A 14279-nucleotide genomic window follows, 5' to 3' on the forward strand; every position below is an offset into this window, starting at 1 on the left:
TTGAAAACAGTAAGAAATCATAGGATCTCGTTTACATGTTTAACCCAGCCACATTATGTATGTAAGTGCCTGTCCCAAGTCAAGAGCCTGTAATACAGTGGTTGTATTTTGTTGGTGTATTTAATATTGTTTTTTCGTTCATTTATTAGGCCGTTAGTTTCCTCGTGTGAATTGTTTTACATTTGTCATTTCGGGCCTTTTATAGCTGACTATGCAGTATGGGCTTTGCTTATTGTTGAAGGTCGTACGGTGTAGTTGTAAATTTCTGTGTCATTTGGTCTCATGTTGAGAGTTGTCTGAATTGCAATCATACCACATCGTTTCTTTTATTATATTGAAACACAACACTGAGTAACACCTTGCGTTATAACAGAGTTATAAACTTCATTGATAATACGAATCCATCTATATTTGGAAATGCAGTTTCCTTGAATTTTCGTATGCCAAGTATAATGTTTTAACACAGATAGTAAAATATATTAAAAAGTGTAAACTAATTCAACTTCAAACAAACTTGAGATTGTAATTACATGGATATTTCAAAATGAAACAGATTGGGAACTCGATGATTACAAATGCAACTGTTTCTAATGTTACGATAACTATGTTATTCTAATTTAATCTTCTCTGAAAATGTTATATCTCCAATTCAAAATTAATTAAATGATTCTGAATTTTCAAATGACATTTTAAGTTATGGACACCCACTTCAGCTTTAAATTATATTAAGGTAACTGTTTTCGTCTATTCTTTATAAGGACAGAGTTGAAATGAACGAAAGTAATATGTTTCTGATTATATCAATTGATGTTAAAGTTACGAGTGAAATCGATCACACAAAGTTACAGTGAGAAATAAATACGTCACCGAACAGCTTGGATAATAAGCTTTCACACCTGGTCAGATCCTTGTAAATGTACATCAGTTGTAGTTTAAGGGATTTGAATACCTGGTGGTCTGCATAAGGTAAGGGAATATTTATAGCAATTTTTTCATAGCAATTACACAATGTAGATATATGGTACAACTGTTTTTAAAGTTGTTTTAAGTAGGTACTTACATATAGATAAATAGTCAAAACTATAGTTTTGGTGGCAGCAATCGTTTCTTAGTATAAAATGACTATTATAACTGGTTAGCTAACAAAGTTTTGAGTAACTACGAAATATTCTTATGATGATATTCGTATAATTCCTTCCCTGTTGCAATTACACAATTTGTATAGTTCATTTTTGTCATGTTCGATACTAAAATAACATGTCATATTATTTATATTTTACTTGTTCATGAAGTTAAATGGATTATAATGTTACAATTACAAGGTCGCATTTGCAGTATATTTGAATGTATATTTATTCCCGACATCGCTAAAGATTGTTGGTAAAATATTTTTAAAAAGTTTCTACTGAACTCACCTTTGTTCAATGAAATAAACTTAGACGTTCAAAGGGGAGGTTTTTCGAATAATTTATTTTATTCCGTGTGTGCTCCATTCGTATCATGTCACTGAGGTTAACTTCTTACCTAGTGCATTAAGGGAGCTAAGATGATGACAAAACATAAAAAGCCATGTCAATGACTTTTATAAATAATACAATTTTACGATAATTCAGCATTAATTGGGAAAAAAACATAGCATATGGCGTATATAATAAGTCTTTTATGAGTGACAGATGGTTTTGCATATGTACGTGTGTACCATAGAACTACACGTTTTCTTGTACAATTAATTTGAAATCAAAAAGCGCATGCTGTATTTGTTTAATGTTGCGGTAATGCACCACTTTTTGTACATTGCACAAATATAAAAACTGCCAACTATTGGTAACAGTAAATTTCACGTAAAGATTAAGCAAAGTGCACATTACTATTAAAAAACAAAAGTGGGTTTTTAGGCAAATGAGACGAGAACATATTCAACCCTTAAAGTAAAATGTACCTACATGGGCAATTTGTTGGATATTAATGGTCGTAACACACATTAACGTACATTTAAAATACGAATAGTTCTGGATCTTTGATACTAAATGAGATAGAATAATAAAAAAGAGGCTGACAACTGTAGAACAAATATACAAAAGTTTTTGGAAAAATTCTCCATAAGTGTCCCTTCACGTCGACTCCCCGTTATTCGAATCACCTAATGTAATTAAGAGATGATTTGTTTAAGTAAAAATAATCATTATAGTATATAAGGCTTTTCGTCAGGAGTTCTTGTATAAAAATGTTCCTAAATGACATTATTCACTGTTTAGTATATTTTTACTTAAAAACTAGAGTTGAAATTTTTTAGAGGGAACATATATTTGCCATTTAGTTTTATCCTCGGTATTTGTCCGTTATAGATACCTCATCGTGTACTAGTATATGACAAGTCTTAAAGAATAATAATATGATACGTAAAAAGAAATCAAAAACACATAAACACTTCTAAAACACTAAAATGAGGAAAATAATTGGAATCAAATGAGAATGGAAATGGGCAATTTGTCAAAGAGACACTAACCCGACCAAAGAGCAGAACACAACATGAGGTCACCAATTGGTCTATGTCGCAGCAAGAAAATCCCGAAGCCTAGCCCCTAAGCACAAATGTGTACTAGTTCAGTGAAACTGGACGCCACACTAATATCCTAAACATATATATGAACTCAAATTTAAAAAAACCCATACAAGCCCAACAAAGGCCAGAGATTAACTGACTTTGGACATGCGCAAACAATGCAGCTGGGTTAAACATGGTTTGTGAGGTCAAAATCATACTGCTATATCTGTAGCCAATTTAGAATAAACAAACGCACAGCAATACGCGAGTTTGAAAACGTCATAGTCCAAAATCAGAATAGTTACTAGTAACCAAAAAAAAAGGCAAAAAGACAATGATACACAAATTCACAAAAGATACTAGCAGTTACTGACAAGCCAGCTCCAGACATCAATTGAACTGATTGCAAGATTACGTTTTTGTCCTATGAAAATCTCTCCCGTTAGAGGTTTAGTATAATACCATAATAAAGAATATATGAAGAAAATAACCCGTATCATGCAACAACTAGTTTAAGAATCAATATGTTAATTTCCGACAAGAAAGACCCTGTGAATGAATCAAAATTGATTCCAAAATATGCCATCTTTAATGACCTGACAGCAGTTTCGTAACTAAACTCATTCTGAAGAAGTCTGTTGGAAGGTGGTTTTTTTTTGGGGGGGGGGGGGGGGGGGATGAATGACAACCTTTGTGTGGTTTCATTTTGTATTTTTGATTTTTTAGGACCGTTTTGTATTCGTTTTATTTTCTCTATTATGCATATTGTTAGGCCTATATATCTATATTACTTTATTTGTTTACCTTTTATTCTGCACCTTTTACCTACTGTCCGCTATCCTGTTGACCCCATCTGCACACTCATATTCAGTATTGGCATATGTTAATGTACTTTATAAAACAATCTGCCATTCATGCTAAAAGCCTTTATCTAAATAAATTATGTTGTGATAAATCACGTTCGACAATTAAATTCTATGTTTAAACTAGTTGAAAATTGATCAGGTCCCATTACCTAGTGTTTTCAAAACAATTTATCGTGTATACCATTCAATCTGTAAAAAAAAAGGTTATACATTTTTATCACAAAACTTTCAAATGTTGGCATTGTATAATGTGATACTGTTCAATCAGTAAAATGAAAGTGGAAATGGGAATGTGTCAAAGATTTGACAACAGCCGAAGGCCACCAATGGGTCTTCAACGCAGCGAGAAAATCCCGCACCCAAAGGGGGCTTCAGCTGACACTTAAACACAATTGTGAACTAGTTCAGTGAAAACGAACGTCACAATAAACTCCAAAACATATAAATGAACTAAAATTTAAAAAAAACATACCAGATTAATAAAGGTCAGAGACTTGGTACAGGCGCAAACATGTGGTGGGATAAAACATGTTTTATGAGATCTGAACCCTTCCCAATAACTTTAGACAATGTAGAATAAAGACAAACATAGCAATAAGCACAGTAAAACTCAGTTTAAAAGAAGTACGAGTCCCATGTCAGACAAGGTAACAAAATAAATTAAGCAAAATGACAATGATACATTTAATGAACAAAAGATACTAGCAGTTACTGACATGCTAGCTTCAGACCTCAATTACAGCCGATTGCATTGAGGGTGTACCCTCATTTAAGAGTAGACTAGTCGGACAGATAACCAATCTATCTGTCTGTTGGACTAGACTAGTTCGGAATGAAGGTAGTACACCTTTCTTTATAATGACTAAACATATTACTCTTTTCTACAAACTCAATGCAATCAGCTATGTACTGATTGAAATCAAGTACAGTACTCGGGTATAAGTGCTTTCGTACGGACATGACTTTTAACATACATTTCTAAATTATCCGTTGATAAATTTAGAGATTATTAAAAAAAACTAACGTTCTGACTCCCTCAGGCAAAGTTTATATTAGATGCATTATGTTATTTCTTTAATGCTTCTACTACTTAATAATAAAATATTATGATGTTGCATTAATATTTTTTAAATAAGACATTTCTCCATCAGACACCAAATGACGTAGAAGTTAGAAAATAAAAGTTGATATTGAAGTTAAAAGTTATTTTGTAATAGCATGTAAGATATATGTAATGAAATATTAATTTTATACACTTAGAAATTAACAGACCAACACAAATCTAAGACTGCTTTTATATTCATATTTACGATTTAATTCTGAGAAAAAAAGCACTATCTCAATGACTAGAACTATTCTAAATAATGAAAAGAGAGCTTCTTTTGTTTGCGTCATTTGAAATTAGTTTACTATATAATAGCTTTACCAAAAAACTGGACCTGCAATTTCTATCCTTTAACACATTTAAACAGTTCTACATGGGAGCAGATTGTTCATTTTCAGAGCCGCTGTGTACATGTAGTGGTTAGTGCATCGGACTACTGAAACAAAGGTTCCTGGTTCGAACTCCGTTCCGGGGAGAACATTCTAGGGACTGAGTTTTCGGCTCTCCCTTGACACAATTTGCGAGTATGGTCTTGAGAAACGATGAAAGTCCTTCCGGATGATAGATGGCTGACACGTCTTAATAGTTATCAAAGGTACCAGGATTATAATTTAATAGGCCAGACGCGCGTTTCGTCTTCATAAGACTCATCAGTGATGCTAAGATCAAAATAGTTATAAGGCCAAAGAAGTTCAAAGTTAAAGAGCATTGAGGATTCAAAATTCCCAAAAGATGTGCCAAATACGACCAAGGTAATCTATGCCTGGGATAAGAAAATCCTTAGTTTTTCAAAAAACATAAAAGAGAGCCATATCTCTTGCTCGTAAAAGACACCCTTGTAGATTTCGAAAAAGAGCAGGATTATGCTGCTACAAGGCAGCACTCGCACCCGCAAAGTTGAAACGGATTCATATGAGTTTCAATAATTTGTTTCTCAATACACTAAAAATAAATATGTTTAAACTACTATTAAAGCATTCTGAAAGTTATAATTCTAGAATACTTGTAAAGTATAACTGTTCTAAGATCCGTATTCATTGTCCAGAATGTTGAATAATGCTTACACGGAAATCTATATAGATCACAAATAACGAAATATAAAAGTATGATTATACCGCGCTCGTATTTATTGTTTAGGAAAGTCAGAGAGACATGAACCTTAGACAGGAACACTGACACATACATTCTATCAAAAATGGAGTCGAACGCACCTGCATGTGTTTGCAGTTGTATCATTTCTGAGCTCGCATGATAGTGTCTTCATTAAACGTCTTTATTACCATTTTGAATTCGATAAATTGGTCCATTTTTGAATTTGAAACATTAATCATAAATCTATTTTTCTAAATAGTCTTGCATGTCAAATTAAACAGTAGCACCAGTTTCCCGTTCGTCAGCTCTTCGTCAGCTACTTTTCCAGTTTTTATTGGTGTCTAGTCCTTGCATTATTTGAACTGTTCAATGAAATTTTCGTTTCACTGTCCGTTGTATAGTCAACTAATTAGAAAATATTTCATCAACGAAATTGATGTATAAGTACATAAAGGTTCCATATTGTTTGTTGGAGTTAACATTTTATAACGACAAATTAATAGCTTTTTATAAACAGTTCCCAAGTTCAGAGTTTAGCACCTTGTTAATTGGTTATCCTAAAGGACTCTATAGCGTAAACAAATTTGCTCTAATGCACATCGGGCAATATTGTTAACTGTGAAATCTATTGAACAAACCAGTTTGGACTGGTAGTAATAAATATAATAATAAGAATTGGGGTTGTATAATTACAGAGGATCCGGTTTACAAAAGGTATTTATGCAAAGGTTTCTGATGGGGAAAACATTACACTCTAACCAAAATGTACAGGAAAACGATTTATGCAGGGTCCCGTTTTATCCAGGTTCCCTGTATATCAAAATCTCACACTTGGGACTAGGACACAATTAGTATATATTCAGATGCTTTTTATTCTTTTCCCTTGTAAACTTCGTTTTAACGTAGGTGGATAGTTGTCTCATTGGCACTCCTTGTTGTTATAAGGGAGCTACCATTTGATTTTCAGGGGGCGGGGCTAGTAGGAAAAATTTTGTCCTGCATTTTTTTTTAGCTGTAATCTCTGTCCTGCCTTTTTATTTTTCACTCTGTTCGGTCCTGCCTTTTTTTTTTAGTTTATCCTGACTTTTTTTACCTAAATTGTCGTCCTGACTTTTTTTTGCAAGTGTCTCATCCTGCCCTTTTTTTTCAAATTTCATCCTAGCCCCCCCCCCCCCCCCCCCCCCCCCCTAAAAATTAAATGGTAGCTCCCTAATATTGAGCAAGTTTAAAAATCACAGATATCGAACACATGTCGCTAATGACCTGGAAATCAACACATCAAATCAGTCAACCAATTGGTGACTGTAACCATAAATTGATGTGGTACCAATTTTGTTCGATCAACTCACAACCTATTAATGAAGTTCGTGTAGCGAAGAAGTGTTGTAAGACAAGCCTGATGAGTTATTTTCAACAATTTAAACTAGAAACTAGCGGTTTTATTTATATGTAAATGAGAAACTGAAATTGCTTCTGAACTACACTTACATTAATCTACAAACCCTAAACTTCGGACAGGTGCATATAAATGCAGCAGGTTTAAACTGAACCCTCGAATAAATTTCTTTCTCAGTCCTTCCTGGATTTCTCAATATCAAAATTGATGGTGAATTCAGTCTTGAATAATGTATTATTGCTTGTTACATTATGTTATTTTATGGAAATTATTAATCCCTTGTAATATAAACAAACTATCATAATCAGTCTCGTAGGGTACATATACAATTTATGTATTCACACTTCTACGCCAATTTACTAAATTGTCTGTTAATTTCCTTTAATCACACGATATTAATATTATTACGTTAAAATGAGAATACAGAGAGTTTAACTATTGATACATCTCTATTTAGGAAGGTTTCATATTGTTTACGAAAAAAGATAAAGAAAAGAAATATCAAGGATACACAATATTATATCTAAATTACTTTTTTTAAATCCGTGGGGATTTAAATAGATGTATTGTAAAGATGATTGTCTCGTTTCGAATACCGTTTGTTGATCTATTTATTTATTTTTTCTCTTGTTTTTGTCATTTGTAGTTGCAGTGTTATTTCGCTGTACAGGCAAAATATATTTTTATTCATTCACAAAGTGTGTCTTACTCTGCTGCAGAATCCGTTTTAAAGACAAATATAAAAGGAATCAATTAATAAGATTGCATACATCTTTGATAGAAGTTTTTTTTAAATCACAATATTTGGTTTTTGATGGAAATAAAGACAATTATTCAAAACAGGATTTGAACAACAATAAATGGAAGGTCTTTCACATAAAATCAAATGCATATACGTTGTACAATGTAGGTTGAGTAAATATAGTCAGAATCTTTTCTAAACAGTATATCTTTAGAACTGTCATAATCATATGTCATAGATTAAGGCGACAGTAATTTACAAATGTTGAATACTGTTAATCGACCAAGGACGAATCAAGGAGTTTAACAAAATTGGAGAATAACATGTTCTAATAGACACAGGATCGGGTGCGTCGACAGGGTACGCGTTTCCTGATATGCTTGCCATGCGTACTTACTTTCAGTACAAAATTACAAATAATACGACTAAACTGGTTCATACAAATACCGCAAAAACATGACGATACTGAAATGAGACACCGACAACGCTTATCGGTCGACCAATTTGTTACAGTGACCATAACATCATGTTAACAACTTACGTGGTTCTTCCTCATGACATAAGTCTGTTAGAACTGGTTTTGTGGAAGGAGCACAATCATGTTGAGGAGGTCAGCTTTATGTGAACGAGCACGAGTGTGCTGCATAATATTGAAAAACACTCATTGAAATGTGAGTTTGTTTAAAAGACATGAATAATAAAAACTTCACATTGTATTTGAGTTCTGAACAGTTCTATCCTTGTTCTAGGGAATAACTGTCAGAAGCAGTATCAAGGTCATATAATGAATAATACTATAAATTTGGTCATTGAAGTTCTGAACGGCAAATGCAGATATGTTGACCTCCTCGACATCAATGATAACTTAGCTAATTAATGACAACAGTAGTATACCGCTGTTTAAATTATATCAAGTACATAAAATCAAAAATTAGGGGCATATAATGAAGGACTTTTTGCATAAATTAAACTTGATTTTTTTTTAATGACCACAAGTGTTATGTCATTATTTTTAATTGATATTTTCAAGCCTTGTTATCTTGGTATCTTATGTAGATACCAGGCGTATTATTTGGTCGCCATTCTCATGTTTTGTCTACATATGACTGACCAGTTTGCACTCAATTATGACATTTTGAAATAGGAATCGTATTAGATTCTTCCTTGACACCATTTGCGAGTGTGTTCTTGCGAAACAATGATATTCCGTCGGAAGGGGACGATAAATGACTTAGCCGTGTTAATAGAGAGACATATCTCTTGCACGTAAAAGACACCCTTGTAGATTTCGAAAAAGAGCAGGATAATGTCGCTACAAGCCATTCGCAGCACTAGCACCCGATAAGTTGAGAGGGATTACCATAAGTTGTAATGACTTGTTCCCAATACACTTTAAATACATAAATATGTTTAAAGTAGAAGTCAAAAAGCTTGAACACAAAAATTCCGAAAAATTGTTCCTAACACAGCAAAACGACGTACACATGGCGGTTGAAACCCTTTGGTTTAAAAAAAAAATTAACATAATATTTACAGTTCAATTATTGAAATTGTAAAGAAATTATACTGAATGATACTTCATACCAATGATATTTCATATCAATATAAATGAGACTTCTAGGCTAGAGATACTTGCAGAGACTAAAAGTCCACCAGCAGTGGTATAGATCTAGTGGTTGCATAACTCATCCAAGAGGGACGAAAGATACCAGAGGGAGAGTCAAACTCATAAATAGAAAATAGACTGACAACGTCGTCATGGCTAAAAATAAAAAGACAAACAGACAAATAATAGTACAGAAGACACAACATAAAGAACAAAAGACTAAGCAATACGAACCCCACCAAAAATTTTGGGTGATCTCAGGCGCTCCGGAAGGGTAAGCAGATCCTGCGTCACATGTGACAAATGTATCAGGCTTATTACTGTTTGTCAATCAAACACACACTAATTCGTCCTCTGTAATTAACTTTAAAAGGTCTAGGTTTGAATTATGTGGAATAAGATATTTCCGGATATTGTAGAGTACTCAGGCTTTTCTTGATGATTATCCCAAAAATTGATATATAACTTATGTCAGTTGTGTAAGTGTCCACATAGTTTTGTTTAACTATTTTTATTGTGTATCTCTTTTTTGGTTTTTTTTAAATAAGATGCATTGTATGCTATACTGGTTTCTCCAATTTTAAATTCACTTAAGATTTTTTCTTGGATCTCCCTAGCATTTGAGATATTTGATCATAGTTTGAAGACCCAATATGTCAATGTTTCCCGTTAAAACATTTGATGTGTTATAACTCTATGAATTGAAAATGCATTTTGGGATCAATTGACTGGTAAATCATTATAGTATGTCAACACATGATTCGTCTGAAAAAATGAAGCAAAGAATAACGTGACCTTACTAAATTTATGCATCGATAGTCTTAAAATAGACATGCTAAACATAATTTAAAAAAATATTGTAAACACTTCTTGTTAATCATTGACATGGAATAATTGTTGCAAAAGCAACATTTTTTGCAGGTTTGTTGGTGATGATGTTTCTGGAATGTAAGGTGGAACAAATGTACGTCATCCGTTTAAACTGTCAATGAAACAGATAGCAACCAAACAAAATCATCACTTTCCTCCCAAACTAATATCTAGAAATGTGGAGAAAATTGGAAATTGATACTATAAATGTAAATTGATTTTCTCTCAATGGGATTTTCTTATATTAGTTTTAAGAGTCGACGACCCACCTCAAACGACCTTTATAATACCATCATATTCAGATCAGTCAAGATAATGGCATTATTAGAACGCCGTATATCACTATTCAGTAGAATAAGCCCTGGAATTGACAGTGGCTCGCAAAGGTTTAATTGACCATAATACTGCAAAATAAACTGATATATACTTAAGTAGTCTTTGATTTTACGTAATGGTGTGTTATTCTGGGTTCAGGATATGTCCTTATATATAAGTATTCATTATTGGATAGAAATCCGGAAGCAGACTTGTTTGTTGTTTTCTTGCACTAAGTAATCTTCTTCTTTGATGATAGCGATATCGAATATTGTGGAAATTATCCCGAGAGAATCGCCTTTTTAAAAAAAACAGAAAACATAATTTAATACAATTATGTTTTTCGATCTCAAGTAAATCGCTAAAGGGCGAAACGAAAAACAATCAAGTCATTTAAGTTCAATGTCTGACTTTTAGTTACCTATTGATTTGTAGGAATGACCTAACTACTTCCGTACAGTGGAAACAAATTACACGAAAACCATAGGTGTCTTTTAGTTTGTTTAGACTTTATGTTGCTTCTCATATGTTCTTTTATCTATATTGACATTAACACATTTCAACACGTTCAACCGATCCCATGATTCCTACAAGATTTTGACAAACTATACATGTACTACTTATAAAAGATGATCAGTTTAAATATTTACTATGTCAACATCCGTGAAAAACTGCCAAATATCTAAAGTATTCAGTAAGAGAAAAAAAAAATTATCATGAAAATTTTCGATAAAATTTATATGTTTTATTCGTCGTACCATTGACATTCGTGTTTAAAGTGACGTACATTGTATAGACACAAAGGGTTGGATGTTCTAATTATTGTCTTTTTTTTTTAAATATTTCACTGTACTATAATATTTTATGAAAAACACTTGTCACTATAATAAATATTTTACTTACTTACTTACTTACTTATGGCACTTGTATGTTTAATGCTTATTTAAGAAATATCTCATTGAACGTATGCGTAGCATATAAGAACTTGAAAATTAGCACTGTTGTGCATTCAATATAAAGATGAAATCCTTAACCTTATAGTTTGATCAGTTTCAATAGTATTATGCATTATGCAATTGAAAGTAGCTAAGATAGTATAGAATATTTTCTCAATGTAAAATTGAAATATTCGGATTGTTATAAAATTAAAAACAATACACAAAAACAATACAACATGTACATGTAATATTGTCATAAACATAACAAAAATATAAATGCGTGGTAACTTATTGCTACAAATTGATTATTAAAATTATTATATTTAGATTATGTATAACAAAGTAAAATACTGCCTACCTCTTTAATTTTGATTGGAGGTTGATTCATAGGAACTTCTTTCTGCATTCCATTCAATCAAGTAACACTGGGTGCATTTTATGTGGCTATCAAATATAAGATGTGTGGGATGACAATTTAAACTATGTACCTTCAATTAACATTATCTAGTATTAAATGAATTGAAAAACAAAAAGTGAACGTGAAATGTGTTACAATGAATGAGATGGGAATGAATTTGGTCATATTTGGGAGAAAGAAAAATGGGATAGAAAAAATGAAAATAACCTAAATAAAACATGATAAACCACGGGCAAAGCAAACTAATGAGTGAAAAAAGGTTTACAATTCGCCGTTTCAAAATCTAATGAATCCTGGGTAATATTTTCAAAAGTGTTCACCAAAACGTCGTGATTGGTTGAAAATGTCATTAACAATGGAAATTCAACCAATGACGTGACGTTATTTCATTTTGGGGTACGAACAATGAAATTACCCATGATTCTTTAGATTCTGAAACGGCCAATTCTAATCGTGTCATCTTTTCTGTATATTCTTTTATTCTGTTTTAGTAAAAGGATGCTAGTGCCCATTCTAATCGTGTCTTCTTTTCTGTATATTCTTTTATTCTCTTTTAGTAAAAGGATGCTAGTGTCCATTTGTTTCAGAACAACTAAATGGTTGATTGTTGACTGCCATTTCTATTTCCTAATTAAATTAGACCAGGTCCTATTCATTTCAAATTCACAAAATAAATGTTTCGAATTAATATTTTGATTAATATCTTTTGAAATTCTGCAGAGTAAATCACCATGATATGTTTTTTAACTCTGCTTAATATCACATAAAAGAGGATACATTTATGAAGAGACTTTACTGAGGATACAGGAATAGATTCCTATTGACTGTGATCGTATTCTCTTTATATTGTATGACATTTAGTTACATTGTGTATCACAAGACGCGAACAAAGGTAACTGTTCGGTGTGGTCCTCAATCAATTGTGTCCCTGTGTCTTTCTGGGATATAGCAAGACTTACTACTTAATTGAAATGTAAATGACGCGGAAGGAAAGGCCTTACTGTAAAAGCCTTTACTGCGATATATCTGTTTTACTTATATCAGATGTTGTCTGCATTACGCATGTCTAATCAAGTATAAATTTTGCAATGAAAAATTGATCAGTATGTCTTCAACGGTGAATAATGTAATTTTTATTTATCTGAAATCCTGTTGTTCTTGTATAAAATATTATTATACTGATGGGAGTTTAATAAAGCGAAATTTTACAAGTTGTGCAAACAGATTCACTGTAATACAATATGTATTTCTGTTCTGACCTTTCTGTGTATATATGCAATGTACAACTCTCTACAAACGAAAGTGAATTAAGTGGGTTTTTTTTTTCTTTTTTGCATTTGTGAATAATGTTCATAGAATGTTTGTGTTTAGACAATATTGAACATTATTGATTAAGCTTTAAAATGATGACTGCCATATTACATTTTTATCAATCAAGAAGTCAAACATGTTTCATGCTAGGAAAATAGCTTCTGTTCTGAAAATCTAATTTTAAATACCACGAAATATCATGTGGTGCCTTGTGTCCTTGTAATTATAATTGGTGTCACTAGGCAACGTTTATAGGTACTGTTAAACAAAAGTCATAAAACGGCCACTTCATTCATACAAGCATGTGGCTATAAAGATGTATAATAACAATATGACTACCCCAGTCTAAGAGGACAACGAGTTTTGTGTAAACTGTATAAGGACCAGTAAAATGTGATGTGAATAAGACCAACACATGGTACGTACAACAATAAACTTTATAACTCTCACCAGTATATGAATTTCATACTGAATAAAGATTATTCAGTTTTATTTTATTTGGCTGTATAGTTTAAACGGGGCCTTGTACCTAATATTGTTTTCAAGTGTCAAAATATCTATATTTTAGAACATTTTATAATGACATGAAACGGGCGTACTTTAGCAGTAGCTTATGTATATAGCTATATAGTGTATTCAGCATTTGTGTGATCGACGGTTGTGTGTATTATTTTGTTCGTCGGTTCAACACGATTCATGGAGGCTTCTTGGAAGTAGCTTTAGAGTTATCACCAATTGTCATCCTGAGCATGCTTGACCCGAAATAAATACAATTTCCAATGTCTCGATAATTTTCGTTTGGTTTATGTTGTTCTTTGTTTGCATTTTTGTTGTATAGAGCTTAACCTTATACATGTACTTATAGTATATCGATACGATGTTCAAATTCGGAATATCGATTTATATTGTAAGTATTAAACTAAATGTAAAGTGTGAAACTAAAATTCCGAATTAGGATGCATTAAAGTTTGGATGAAGAGAAACTCGACATTCGGGTCTTATTATATTTTTCATGTTATTCTTCACATCCAAATCGTGGAAAAAATGTTCGTGTTCAAGTACAGCCATATAATTT

At 32.3% G+C, this 14279-nt stretch overlaps 1 protein-coding gene across 1 annotated transcript in view; it reads left to right on the forward strand.

The window, feature by feature from the left end:
- Nucleotides 1-837: 837 nt before the first annotated feature.
- The window catches only part of LOC139500046 (5-hydroxytryptamine receptor 6-like), a 48452-nt gene continuing 35010 nt past the window's right edge, over nt 838-14279 (forward strand). Inside the window, exon 1 of the mRNA XM_071288754.1 lies at nt 838-966. The gene's annotated coding sequence lies outside the window, so the exon portion shown is untranslated. The remainder of the gene's footprint in view (nt 967-14279) is intronic.

The sequence above is a fragment of the Mytilus edulis genome, chromosome 13, assembly GCF_963676685.1.
Source record: "Mytilus edulis chromosome 13, xbMytEdul2.2, whole genome shotgun sequence".
Taxonomy (NCBI): Eukaryota; Metazoa; Mollusca; class Bivalvia; order Mytilida; family Mytilidae; genus Mytilus; species Mytilus edulis.